We start from the raw sequence: 15,209 nt of genomic DNA on the forward strand, positions 1-15,209 counted from the left end.
TATATTAGTTCTATTTTTAGTTTTTTTGAAAAAATCTCTGTATTCTTTTCCATAGTGGTTGTACTAATTTACATTTTCACCAACAGTGTGTAAGAATTCTCTTTCCAGCCGGGCGCGGTGGCTCACGCTTGTAATCCCAGCACTTTGGGAGGCCAAGGCGGGCGGATCACGAGGTCAGGAGATCGAGACCACGGTGAAACCCTGTCTCTACTAAAAATACAAAAAATTAGCCGGGCATGGTGGCGGGCGACTGTAGTCCCAGCTACTCTGAGAGGCTGAGGCAGGAGAATGGCGTGAACCCAGGAGGCGGAGCTTGCAGTGAGCCGAGATCGCGCCACTGCACTCCAGCCTGGGCGACAGCGGGAGACTCCGCCTAAAAAAAAAAAAAAAAAAAAAAAAAAAAAAGAATTCTCTTTCCTCCACATCTGTGCCAGCATCTGATATAGTTCCTCCTTTTAATAATCACCATTCTAAATGGGGTGAGATGATATCTCATTGCGGTTTTGATTTGCATTTCCCTGATGATTAGTGATATTGAACATTTTTTCATATACCTGTTGGCCATCCAGATGTTTTCTTTTGAGAAATGTCTATTCATGATCTTTGCCCATTTTTTAATGGGATTATTATTATTATTTTAACTGTTAATATATTTGAGTTCCTTGTATATCCTGGATATCAGTCTCTTGTCAGATGAGTAATTTTCAAATATTTTCTCCCATTCAAGAGGTTAGGGCCAGGCACAATGGCTCATGCCTGTAATCCCAGTGCATTGGGAGGCCAAGGTGAGAGGCTCGCTTGAAGCCAGAGTTTGAGACCAGCCTGGGCAATATAGCAAGACCCTGTCTCTACAAAAGTAAATAAATAAACTAGTTGGATGTGGTGACACACACTGTACTCTCAGCTATTTGGGAGGCTGAGACATGAGAATCACTTGAGCCCAGGAATTTGAGGCGGCAGTGAGCTATGATTGTGCCACTGCACTCCAGCCTGGGTGACAGAGCAAGACCCCGTCTCTAAAACCAAACAAAAAAAGGTGTTGTCTCTTTACTCTGTTTGTTATTTCTTTTGCAGTGCAGAGGTTTTTTAGTTTAATGTAGTCCTGTTATTTTTGTTTTTGTTGCCTGTGCTTTTGAGGTCTGAGCCATAAAATCTTTGCCTAGACCAATGTTCTGAAGAGCTTTTCCTATGTTTTCTCCTAGTAGTTTTATACTTTTGGGTCTTACATTTAAGTCTTCAATCCATCTTGATTGATTTTATATAAGGAGAGAGGCAAAGGCCCAGTTTCATTCTTCCACATATGCTTATCCAGTTATCACAGCACCATTTATTGAAGAGGGTACCCTTTCCCCAATGTATGTTCTTGGCAGCTTTGTCAAAGATCAGTTGGCTGTAGATATGTGGCTTTATACCTGGGTTCTGTATTCTGTTCCATTGGTCTATGTGTCTATTTTTATACCAATACCGTGCTGTTTTGGTTACTTGTAATATGTTTTGAAGTCAGGTAATGTGATGCTTCCAGCTTTGTTCTTTTGGCTTAGGAATCGTTTTGGCTATTCAGGCTGTTTTTGGTTCCATACTAATTTTAAAGTTGTTTTTTCCATATCTTTGAAGACTTATGTTGGCATTTTGATAGAGATTGCATTGAATCTATAGATTGCTTTGAGTAATATGGACATTTTAACCAACAGTCCTCGAACTTTTTGGCACCAGGGACCAGTTTTGTGGAAGACAATTTTTCCACAGACTAGGGTCAGGGAAGGGGGGATGGTTTCAAGATGAAACTGTTCCACCTCAGATCATCAGGCATTAGATTCTCATAAGGAGTGCACAACATAGATCCCTTGCATGTGCAGTTCACAGTAAGGTTCATGCTCCTGTGAGAATCTAATGCTGCTGCTGATCTGACAGAAGATGGAGCTCAGGCGGTAATGCTCGCTCGCCTGTGGCTTATCTCCTGCTGTGTGGCCTGGTTCCTAATAGCCCATGGACCAGTACTAGGGGTTGAGGACCCCTGATTTTAACCATAGTAATTCTTCAAACCATGAGAATGAGATGTCTTTCCATTTGTTCATGTCTTTCCAGTTTCTTTCCTCATTGTTTTGTAGTTTTCCTTGTAGAGATCTTTTAGCTCTGGTTAAATTTATTTCTAGGTATTTCTTTTTCTTTCTTTTTTTTTGTAGCTATTGTGAATGGGATTGTCTTGATTTCTTTTTCGGCTATATTACTATTGGTATGTAGAAATGCTACCGACTTTTGTATGTTGATTTAGCATCCTGCAACCTTAGTAAACCTGTTTATAAGTTCTGAGAGTTTTTTGAGTCATCTTTTGTTTTTTCTAGCTATAAGATTATGTCATCTGCAGAGAACAATTTGACTTTTTCTTTTCCAATTTTTGTGCTATTTCTCTTTCTTGTCTGGTTACTTTAGCTAGGACTTCCAGCACTGTGTTGCATAGGAGTGGTGAAAATGGGCATCCTAGTTTTCTAATTCTAGAGAAAAGGCTTTCAACTTTTTTGATTCAGTATGATGTTAGCTGTGGGGTTGTCGCATATGGTCTTTTTAATTTTCAGGTATGGTCCTTTCATGTCCAATTTATTGAGAGTTTTTTCGTTTTTATCATAAAGGGTGCTGACTGTTGTCAAATGATTTTTCTGCATCTATTGAGATGATAATATGGTTTTTGTTCTTCATTCTACTGTTATGTCACATTTGATTTGCATATGTGGAACCATCCTTGCATCTCTGAAATCACACTTGATAATGGTATATTATCGTTCTGATGAGCTGTTGGATTTGGTTTGCTTGCGTTGATGAAGATTTTTGCATCTGTGTTCATCAGGGATATTAGGCTGTAGCTTTCTTCTTTCATTGTTGCATCCATGTTTGATTTTGGTGTCAGCATAATGCTGGTGTCATAGATGAATTAATGAGAATTCCCTCCTCTTCAGTTTTTTAAAATAGCTTGAAGAGGATTGCTATTAGTTCTTCTTTATACATTTGATAGAATTCCACAGTGAATCAATCCAGTCCTGGGCTTTTATTTGCTGGGAGAGTTTTTATTACTGATTCAATCTTGCTATTCATTATTGGTTGGTTCAGGTTTTCTATTTCATTCTAATTCAATCTTGGTAGGTTGTTATGTTTCCAGAAGTTTATCCGTTTCATCTAGGTTTTCAAGTTTCCTAACATATAGTTGTTCATAATAGTCTGATCTTATGTCTTCTTGCAGCATCAGCTGTAATGTCTCTTTTTTCATTTCTGATTTTGTTTATTTGGGTCTTTTCTTGGTTAGTCTAGTTAGTGGTTCATATGGTGTATTAACCTGTTTTCACACTGCTGATAAGGACATACATGAGACTGGGCAATTTATGAGAAAAAAAGTTTCATGGACTCACAGGGGGTCCATGTGGTTGGGGAGCCTTCACAATCATGGTCAAAGGTGAAAGGAACATCTTACATGGCAGCAGGAAAGAGAAAAATGACAGCCAAGTGAAAGAGGAAACCCCTTGTAAAATGACCAGACCTTGTGAGACCTATTCACTATCACAAGAACAGTATGGGGGAAACTGCCCCCATGATTCAATTATCTCCCACCAGGTCCCTCCCACAACACATGGGAATTAAGGGAGCTAAAATTCAAGATGAGATTTGCAGTGGGGACAGAGCCAAACCATGTTATTCTTCCCCTGAGCCCACCTAAATCTCATGTCCTCACATTTCAAAAACAATCACGCCTTCCCAACTGTCCAGCAAAGTCTTATCACATTTCAGCATTAACTCAAATGTCCACAGTACAAAGTCTCATCTGAGACAAGGCAAATCCTTTCCACCTATGAGCCTGCAAAATAAAATACAAGTTAGTTACTTCCTAGATACAATATGGGTACAGGCATTGGATAAATGGGAGAAACTGGCCAAAACAAAGGGGCTACAGGCCCCATGCGAGTCCAAAATCCAGTGGGCAATCAAATCTTAAAGCTCCAAAATGATCTTCTTTGACTCCATATCTCACATTCAGGTCATGCTGATCCAAGAGGTGGGCTCCCACAGACTTGGGCATCTCCACCCCTATGGCTTTGCAGGGTATAACCCCCCTCCTGGCTGCTTTCACGAGCTGGTGTTGAGTGCCTGTGGCTTTTCCAGGTGCCTGGTGCAGGCTGTCAGTGGATCTACCACTCTGGGGTCTGGAGGATGGTGACCCTCTTCTCACAGCTCCACTAGGCAGTGCCCCAGTGGGGACTCTGTGTGGAGGCTTGTATCCCACATTTCCTTTTTGCACTGTGCAGAGGTTCTCCATGAGGGCTCCACCTCTGCAGCACACCTCTGCCTGGACATCCAGATGTTTCCATACATCCTCTGAAATCTAGGTGGAGGTTCCCATGCCTCAATTCTTGACTTCTGTGCACCCGCATGCTCAAGACCATGTGGAAGCTGCCAAGGCTTGGGGCTTGCACCCTCTGGACCCATGGCCTGAACTTTACCTTGGCCCTTTTTAGCCACAGCTGGAGCAGTTGGGATGCAGGGCACCAAGTCCCTAGGCTGCACACAGCAGGAGGGCCCTGGGCCTGGCCAACAAAACCATTTTTCCTCCTAGGCTCCTAGGCCTGTGATGGGAGGTGCTGCTGGAAAGGTCTCTGACATGCCCTGGAGACATTTTCCCCATTGTCTTGGTGATTAACATTGGGCTCCTTGTTACTTACACAAATTTCTGTAGCAGGCTTATATTTCTCCCATTCTCTTCTGTTGCATTGTCAGGCTGCAAATTTTCCAAACTTTTATGCTCTTCTTCCTCTTGAACACTTGGCCACTTAGAAATTTCTTCCGCCAGATACCCTAAGTCATCTCCCTCAAGTTCAAAGTTCCACAGATCTCAGTTTGGGCAGAGGCAAAATGCTGCCATTCATTTTGCTAAAACATAGAAAGAGTCACCTTTACTCCAGTTCCATCAAGTTTCTCATCTCCATCTGAGACCACTTCAGCCTGGGTTTCATTGTCCATAGCGTTATCAGCATTTTGGTCAAAGCCATTCAACAAATCTCTAGGAAGTTCCAAACTTTCCCACATTTTCCTGTCTTTTTCTGAGCCTTCCAAACTATTCCAACCTTTGCCTATTACCCATTTCCAAAGTCACTTCCACATTTTTGGGTACTTTTATAGCAGTGCCCCACTATTTGGTACCAATTTACTGTATTAGTCCATTTTCATGCTGCTGATAAAGACATGCCCAAGACTGGGTAATTTATAAAGAAAAGAGGTTTATAAAGAAAAGAGGTAATTTATAAGGAAAAGAGGCTGGGGCGACCTCACACTCAAGGAGGAAGACAAAAGACACCTCTTACATGGTGGCAGGCAAGAGAAAAATGAGAGCCAAGTGAAAAGAGAAACCCCTTATAAAACCAGCAGAACTTGTGAGACTTATTCACTAACATGAGAAGAGTATGAGGAAAACTGCCCCCATGATTAAGCTATCTCCCACTGGGTCCTTCCCACAACACATGGGGATTATGGGAACTACAATTCAAGATGATAGTTGGGTGGGGACACACTCATCTTGAATTGTAGCTGCCATAATCCCCAAATGTCATGGGAGGGACCCAGTGGGAGGTAATTGAACCATGGGGGTGGTTACCCCTATGCTGGTGTTCTCATGATAGTGAGTGGGTTCTCACGAGATCTGATGGTTTCATAAGAGGGTTTTCCCCCTTTTGCTTACACTTCTTTCTGCCACCAGGTGAAGAAGGTTGTTTTTGCTTCCTCTTTTGCCATGACCGAAAGTTTCTTAAGACCTCCTCAGCCATGCTGAACTGTGAGTCAATTAAACCTCTTTACTTCATAAATTACCCAGTCTCAGGTATGTCTTTATTAGCAGTGTAAGAACAGACTAATACAGTGGTTTATCCATTTTATCTTTTTGAAGGAGCAACTTTTCATTTATTGATCCTTTATATTATTTTTTAGTCTTCATTTGATTCTGCTCTTTTTTCTTTCTTTTCTTTTGCTAATTTTGGGTTTGGTCTGTTCTTAATTTTCTAGTTCCTTGAAGTGTATCATTAGATTATTTCAAAACTGTTTTTTTAAACTTAGGGGCTTATTTTTATAAACTTCTTTCTTAGTACTGCTTTTGCTGTGTCCCACATGTTTTGATATGTTATGTTTCCATTTTGATTTGTTTCAAGATTCTTTTTTTGATTTCTATGTTATTTGTTGACTCAATAGGTGTCAGGAGCAAGTTGTTTAATTTCCATATATTTATATACTTTCCAAAGTTCCTCTTGGTGTTGATTTCTAGTTTTATTTGATTGTAGTCTGAGAAGATACTTGATATGATTTTTACATTTGTTGAGACTTGTTTTGTAGCCTAACATATGATCAATCTTAGAGAATGTTCCATGGGCTGATGTGAAGAATGTGTATTCTGCCATTGTTGGGTAGAATGTTCTGTAAATGTCTGTTAAACCCATTTGATCTAAAGTCCAGCTTATGTCCAATGTTTCTTTGTTCAATTTTCTGTCTAGATGATTTGTCTAAAGCTGAGAGTGGGGCGTTGAAGTTTCCCATTATTTCTGTATTGCAGTCTATCTCTCTTTTTAGATTTAATAATGTTTGCTTTATGAATTTGTGTGTTCCGGTGTTGGGTGCATATATATTTAGAATGGTTATATCTTCTTGCTGGACTAGTCTCTTTATCATATAATGACCTTCATTTTCATGGTTTTGTTGTTTGTTTTTGTTTTTTACTGTTTTTGACAGAAAACCTGTTTCATCTGATATAAGTATAGCTACTCCTGCTCACTTTTGGTTTCTGTTTGCGTGAAATATCTCTTCATAGACTTTACGTGTCTATGTGTTTTTACAGGTAATGTGCATTTCTTGTAGGCAGTATATAACTGGATGTTTGTTTTTTGAAAATTCATTCATCCAGTCTATGTCATTTAAGTAGAGAATTTAACTCATTTACATTCAGAGTTATTATTGATATGCATGGGTTGTTTTCTGTTATATTTCTGTCATATTGTTTTCTGGTTGTTTTTATGTTCTTCATTTCTTTTTTTTTTTCTCTTATCAATATTCATTGTGTTTTGCTGATTTTCTGCAATGGTACCATTTGAGCCTACTGTCTTCCTTAGTTGTTTGTTTCCTTTACCAGTGAGTTTTATATTTTTGTGTGCTTTTTTATGGAAACCGTCATCCTTTTGCTTCAAGGTTTATAACTCCTATGAGCATTTCTTGTAAGGTCATTCTAGTGGTGATGAATTCCCTCAGCATTTGCTTATCTGGAATAGACCACATCTCTCCTTCATTGACAAAGAAGATTTTTGCTGGATATAGTATACTTGGGTGGCCATTTTTATCTTTCAGCACTTTGAATATATCCTTCCATTCTCTCCTGGCCTATAAAGTGTCTGCTACAAATTCTGTGCTTAATCTGATAGGGGCTCCTTTATATAATGAGACACTTTTCTCTTGGTGCTTTTAGAATGTTCCTTTGTCATTGATTTTAGACAGTTTTATTATAATGTGCCATGGAGAAGAACCTTTTCCTTTTATCTGTTTGTGGATCACTGGGCCTCCTGTATATAGGTGTCTAAATCTCTTGCTAGACTTGGGAATTTTTCATCTGTTATTTTGTTAAATTGGTTTTCCAACCCTTTCATTCTCTCTTTGCCTGGAGATACTGATGATTTGTATATTTGGTTGCTTTATGATATTCTGTATATCATGATGATTGTTATCATTCTTTTTTATTCTTTTTTCTTTTTATTGTCTGACTGGGTTATTTCAAAAGACCCATCTTCAAGTTTGATATACTTTCTTCTGCTTCATCTAGTCTATTGTTGAATCTTTTGAGTATATTTTTTATTTTATTGAAGAAGTTCTTCAGTCCCAGAATTTCTGTTTGGTTCTTTTTTATAGTATCTACCTCTTTGGTAAATTTCTCATTTATATTCTTAATTGCTTTTTCTGATTTATTTGCATTGTTTTTCAGAATTCTCTTGTATCTCACTGAACCTTAGTACCATAATTTTGAATTCTTTTTCTAGGATTTCAAGAATTTCTTTTTTTTGGGATCTATTACTGGGGAATTATTATATTCTTTTGAAGTTGTCATATATTCTTACTTTTTCATGTTTCCTCTTTCCTTACTTTGATATCTGCACATCTGCTATAATAGATACTTCTTCCAATTTTTTGGATTGACTCCATAGGGGAGGACTTTTTCCTGAAGATGTGTCAGTATTATTGATTGGGTAGGGTGATCTGGCTTTGATTTTGGGTATATGTAGTAGAGTAGTCTCTGTATGGTTTCTTTGTCTATTATCAGTATCAGCGGTATCTGTGATTCCTCAGTAATTTCAGTTGGGGTTATTAACGGAGGCTGTAGTGAAGTTTTGCCAGGGACAGGGGTGCCAGGTGGGCCAGTCTTTGGGCCCCAGTTGTGACAGTGATTGGCTGAGTATGCCTGACATTAGGCACCATGGTACTTATACTGGCACTGGGGATATTTGGATCAGGCAGGCAAATTCTTGGACCTACAGGTGGCTTGCACAGATGCTGGTAGTGGCAGCAGTGGACCAAATGGGTGAGTAGGTTCTTGGATCCCTGAGTAGCTGGCGTGGATTGGGTGATGGCAGTAGAGTGGCATAATGACCCTCTGGGTCCTGAGCTTTACATGCTGATGTTGGTGGTTGCCATGGTGCAGGATCACCATCCACAGCCTCAGACACACAGCTCTCAGGTTCACTGCTCTTGACAACAGAAGTGCTGCGGCACCATGCAGAGGGGAAGTACCCAGTCCTTCATGTGCAAGCCCAGGCATGAATGCCACACCACCAGTGGGGATACAGTCACCACCCATAGGCTCAAACAGACAGTACGCTAATTCACCCATCTCAGCCTTCCATGGCATCCATAGTGGCTGTGCCTACCAATCAATAATATTGTGGTGTACAAAGGAGGAGAAAGGGTTCTGCTCTCTGTGGGTGAGCCTGAGCACAGAGGCCACTCCTCCGGTGGGAGGAGATCTCACTCTCCATGGCTGAGCACAGAGTTTGTGCCACAGCTAGGGGTGAGGTCATTTCTCACAGCCACAGAGAGGGAGCTCTCACGCTCTGAAAAGTAAGTATTTTGTTTTCCTTTGTCCCAGGGGCTGCCTTTTTTGTTCAGCATTGTCATTTCCCTGTGGGATAAGGTAGTAGGGACCCTGCAGCACCTTTGGGTCCAGCCAGCACTATGGCACTGTAGCCCTCCAGGTAGATACTGGGATATGTCATTTGGAGCTCCCAATATGTAGATATATGAGATCTGTGGTTCCCAGGGCAGGATGTAGCCCCATCACTGCTGTGCTCTCACAATGACAGCCTGCTGCAGCTGCTTAGGTCTCAGGGAGGTGAGTGACCCAGCATGAGTTCCCTGTGGTGCAATGACCTCATGTGGAGTCTCCAAGTCACCACTCATGCTACTGGCAGTGTTAGTGTGAATAGAGAAGCTCTCCCATAGTTCAGATCATAGCAGTACATGGTGGGGATGTGGACAAGTAATCTTCTCTCAATTAATTTTTCTTTGCAATACCAGATCCACCTGGGCTCCCAGCCAGTTTGGCCAAGCTAGCCTTTTGCTTCCTTTTCCTTCTGTGCTTTAGGTATTTCTCGTGACTTATCTGTTGGACTCCAATGTTCTCTCCTAGCTGTTCTGTTTGTGGTATGATTATCTATTTGTAATTTTGTTTTTGCTTTCTGGAGAGGGGAGATGTTTGAAGTCACTAGTTAGCCTTCTTTAAATAGGATCCCTTTTCAGATGTTCATATGTGTCATTACCTCAGAAAATTTTTCGTTGACCTTACAGTCTAAATTAATTACACCTGATTATTTATTCACATAGCAAATGTTTATTTAATTTAATGTGTAACTCACAAGAGTATAAGCTTCATTATGACCTTGTCTATTTTGTTGACTACCATATACATACTCAGCATTTAGCTAATATTATACATTGATGAATTCAATAAATATTTGTTAAATGAACAAATAATAAAAGCAAATAACTGGTAATGCTCTTAATGAAATAGTCCATATTTATTTACATATTTCCCTCTTCCATAAAGCATGGTAGAAAAAAAAAACATGTAGAGAGAAGAAAAAAGAGTAATTTAAGAGGCATTCTTGTACTGAGATTTTCCTCTCTTTAGAAGTCCTAAACCTGAAAATTTGGTCCAGAGGAAGTGGTATCAAGCAGTTCTACAAAATCCAGTTTAATTGTTCAGTGTTTGTGGCAAGATTAGAAGTACTTTTTTTTGCTTATCTATACAAACAGTAAAGTTTAGAGGGAAAACACAAGGCAAAACAGTAAGAGGCATCTGGGGATGGGAAGCAGGTGAAGGAGTGAATGCTAGACAGTTTTCCCCTAGCCTTCCCTTCCGTGGAGAAAAGGCAGGCATTGCTGCCATCCTGTCTATTCAGTTCTCTTTGTCAGCTTTGCTCAGGACAAGGGCACATTCTACCTCAAAAAAAAAAAAAAAAAAAAGTTTTCCAAAGAAAGGTGATGCTGCTAACCATGAAACTGATTGATGCTTTCGAAGCTTTCTCATACCCTGTCCTGCTAGTTGTGGTTATTATCTTGAAGCAAAAAAAGTAAATGTATTTGAAGCAACCTTTTCATGATTTTTTTTTCTCTTGGAGTGCATGTGTGTGTAACATTGTGGAGTAAGTGAAATTAGTAATATTTTAGTAAATTCGATTTCTAATTATATAAAGTGTAACTTTGAGTTACTCTCTTAGTTTTATTACATACACAATCTCAGATATGTGAATCATTAAGGGGATCCTGTTTAAAAAATGGTTTCTAGGTATTCAAGGAAATTGTACCTCCAATTTAATTTTTTTCCCCAAGATACTGGATTTCCTGTTACATTATACAAACATTTAATACAGTCATGTATCACTTAACCATAGGAATATGTTCTGAGAAATACATTGTCAGGTGGTTTTGTCACTGTGCAAACAAAGAATGTACTTACACAAACCTAGCCGGTATAGCCTACTACACACTTAGACTATATGGCATAACCTATTGCTCCTAGACTACAAACCTGTAAAGCAAGTTACTGTACTGTAGGTAATTGTAACACAATGGTTAGTATTTGTGTGTCTAAACATACATAAACATAGAAAAGGTACAGTGAAAATACAGTAAAAAGATAAAAAATGGTACACCTGTATAGGGCTCTTACCATGAATGGAGCTTGTAAGAGTGGACATTTCTCTGGGGGAGTGAGAGACTGGTAAGTGAGTAGTAAGTGAATGGTAAAGGCCTAGGACATTGCTGTACACTACTGTAGACTTTAGAAACACTGTAGACTTAGCCTACACTACATTTATAAAAAAATTTTCTTTATTCAATAATTAACCTGAGCTTACTGTAACCTTTTAATTTTATACACTTTAAAGATTCTTTTCACTTTTGTCTCTTGTAATAATGCTTAGCTTAAAACACAAACATATTACACAACTGTACAAAAGTATTTTCTTCCTTTAGTCCTTATCTTATGAACTATTTGCTATTATTACTTTTTTATTTTTTTTACTTTTAAAATTGTTTTGTTAAAAATAACACAGCCATACACATTAGCCTAGGCCTACACAGCATCATGATCATCAATATCACTATCTTCCATCTCCACCTCTTGTCTTACTGGAAGGTCTTCAGGGGCAATAACGTAAATGAAGCTGTTATCTCTTATGATAACAATGCCTTCTGCTGGAATATCTCCTGAAGAACCTGCCTGAGGCTATTTTGTAGTTAACATTAAAAAAATAAGTATAAGGAGTACACTCCAAATGAACAATAAAAAGTATAGATAGTAAATTCATAAACTAGTGGTAGTAATTTATTATCATTATCAAGTATTTTGTGCTATATATAATTGTATGTGTTATACTTTTATACTACTGGCAGCATAGCAGCTTTGTTTATACCAGCATCCCCATAAATATGTGAGCAATGTATTTACCTATGACATCGTAATAGCTATGATGACTCCAGTGATAGAAATTTTTCAACAGTACTATAATCTTGTGGGGCCATCATCATATATGTGTTCCTTTATTGACAGAAACTTTGTTATGCTGCGCATGACTGTACTTGATGTTTGAGATGTACCTTTGTTTCTAAGAATTCCTGCCATATTCTTTGGCTCAGGGAATGACCAGAAATGTCACATATCCAAAGGCCTTTTCTCAAGGCAAGACAGCCCACAGTGACCTACTATGCCACTAATCTTCACAATTCAGAAGTACACAGAGAAACTAGAGTCAGAAACCAGGAACTGCCTGTTGGCCACAGGGCAGCAATTTGATTCCTGGAAGTTTGTTGTTCTTCTCAAAATTGGAAGTACATTGAAAAGGATTCTCTCTTGTAGTATGCAGGATATAAGCTATAGAGTTGAGGCAGGCACAAGATAGAGTAATTTATCAGGCTTCCCACGATTTCTCCCAGACCTGAAAAACCTGAAAGGAACATGAGATCTTATCACCCTAATTGAGAGGGTAAGACAGCTGTAAAGAAGCTATTTAATTTGTACAAAGAGAATTATCTAAAATTATATTCATGTGAAATAGAAATTGTGGCTCTAACAGCTATTTACTGTCTGAGTCCTCTGGAAATAAGCAGAACTTTAAGACTGAGCATTCTTGTCAGTGTGTGTATTTTGCTAATTGAAAACTTTGGGGGAATAGCTGGGTGGAAGGTGAAAAGTTGTAGTCTAGTCTACCTTTAAAACATGAGATCTCATGAGAGCCTCACAGTACCTGCAGTGATATATAGGATGACTCTAGGAGTCACTTTTTGGACTAGCTACAGTCTAATTTCCATAGGTATGCTGGATCAAATGTATTCAATTTCCTTGTTTGCTGTATAGTGAAGGGAAAGAGGAAAAAAACAATTGAAGCCAAATATTACCACCTCTTCCCCCTACATTTATTTCCTTATACCCACACACAGTTTACTGAAGGAATCTTAGAATTTATAAGGGACTATAGCGATCAGCCCATTTTAATGTGTTTGCTTTTTGCTGATACAGCACAAGTGTATGCAGAACTGAATCAATTGACCTAAGGTAACATGATGTGAAAAGGAGGATGCTGTATAGAACAAGATAAATGGATTCTAGTCCAAGATCTGTCACTACAGAGCTTGACCAAATTAGCCAATCTCTTTGGGCCTTGGCTTCCTCATCTTAAAATAAAGAGTTTAGATTATAGCAATGGCTTTCAAAGAGTTGGGGATGGGTGGAGCTTCCCAGTTGAGACCCACTGAAATTAAATAATTGAGTCAATCCTAGAAGTTCTAACACTCCAGTATTCTAAACCTGTGGGATAACGAAGTCAGGATCTAAATATGTTTTCATTCACTTCCCTGTGGTTATGCAGCAACTGATTTAAAAAACATAATAAAGAAGAAGGAGGAGGAGGAGAAGGAGAAAAATAACTACTTTTGAAGTGTCAGTGGAGAGCAAACATGAAAGACAAGTCAATCTCCCTGTTTTAATATCATGAAAATGTGATTACATTATTATGTGAAGGTCATTCAACCCTGGGTTGATTTAATTACTCTGACTGTAATGACCCAAGTGGACTACCATATAATCAGTTTAGCTTTAGAAATAAATATTTAATTCCTAGGCATTTAAACATTTGGATTGGTGACAATATGATGAATGTCAGCAGGCTCATACATATATTTTCCAGCGATTCATCATAGAATCAGTGAATATATGTTGTGTATGTTGCAATCTATGTTGTAGTACAAAACCTCTCTCAGGTACAAAGACCAATCTCCCTAATAATGCTGATAACCAACAGGTGAAAATGCTAAATAACCTGTATCAGTTTCAAGGTAATTCGCTTTTTAAAATTTAAGGTTTTAAAAAATTTCTCACGGATTTCTAAAAATTGATTTTTAAAGCATTCTCACTTTTTTTTCCAGAAGCAAAATTTAATATTCACTCTAAATCTGGGTTGGCACTTAGTCGTTTGTGACTTTTAAAGAAGATGTTTCTAGTGGAGCTTCACTGAGGGAGCAAACTGGTAATATGATATTGTAGCTTCACAATAGGTTACTGGTGGATTTTTCCACCAGTATAATTTAAAACTAATTAATAGACTATTTTTTTGAACAGTTTTATGATTCAGAAAAACTGAGCAGAAAGTTCAGAGTTCCTATTTTCCCTACCTCCCCAGTTTTTCCCTAGTATAAACATCTTGCAAGTGTGATACATTTGTTAGAATTGATGAGCCAATATTGATACAGTATTATTATTAACTAAAGTCCATACTTTACGGTTTGCTCTTTGTGTTATTCCATCTGTGGTTGTAACAAATGTATAATGACTATTCTCTTTTGTTATAACAGATGTATATATTCAGTAGTAGACTGAATAGATTAAATAGACATTAGTTTATAGCAGTAATAAACTGAGGGATACCTTATGTAATTGCCTACTTGCAAAGATTTTCAGCTGCCTACTAGACATTGCCAAATACATGTTTCACTTTACCCACCATGTTTAAAACTCAAATTTATTGTATCCTCCTCTAGGAGAAATTATCTTTCCAACTCTCTAGTTCTGTCAGTGACACTACTTTGCTTCCAGGCAGAGAAGCACCCGCTTTACATGTTGGGGGCACCATGACACAATTAGTCTTTATGTGGTTATGAGTGTTAAATTCTTTAACTAGTTTTATCTTCGCCTGCCTATTGCAATCTCAAAACAATAAAATTTAGTGGTAATTAGATTAGATTAAGACCCAGAAAATTTAGATAATAATCTTAACCTTGATATTAACCAGATGTGAAACTGCAAATACACTCCTTTACCACTTTGAGCTTCAGTTTCTTGTAAAAAGGGGACATGAGATTAAATGATCTCTCAGATTTTTTCCAGCTCTAATGTAGCAATTTCCCCCTCCTGATGACTTTTCTTTCACTTTCTCTCCATCTTGCAGCCATCAGCCACCTGGTCAGTTTATCCTATGCCTATGTTAACCTAAACAAATATGTATTAGACTCTTTGGAATCAGGCTCTTCCACACTCCAAATTATCATGCATAAACTGGCAGGTTAATTTCCCTGAAACACTACTTTTATCAATGCACACTCATTCTCAAAATATTGAATAGTTTCCTATTACCTGTCACATTAAGCATCAAATA

This window comes from Nomascus leucogenys, chromosome 21 (genome assembly GCF_006542625.1).
Source record: "Nomascus leucogenys isolate Asia chromosome 21, Asia_NLE_v1, whole genome shotgun sequence".
NCBI classification, from domain to species: Eukaryota; Metazoa; Chordata; class Mammalia; order Primates; family Hylobatidae; genus Nomascus; species Nomascus leucogenys.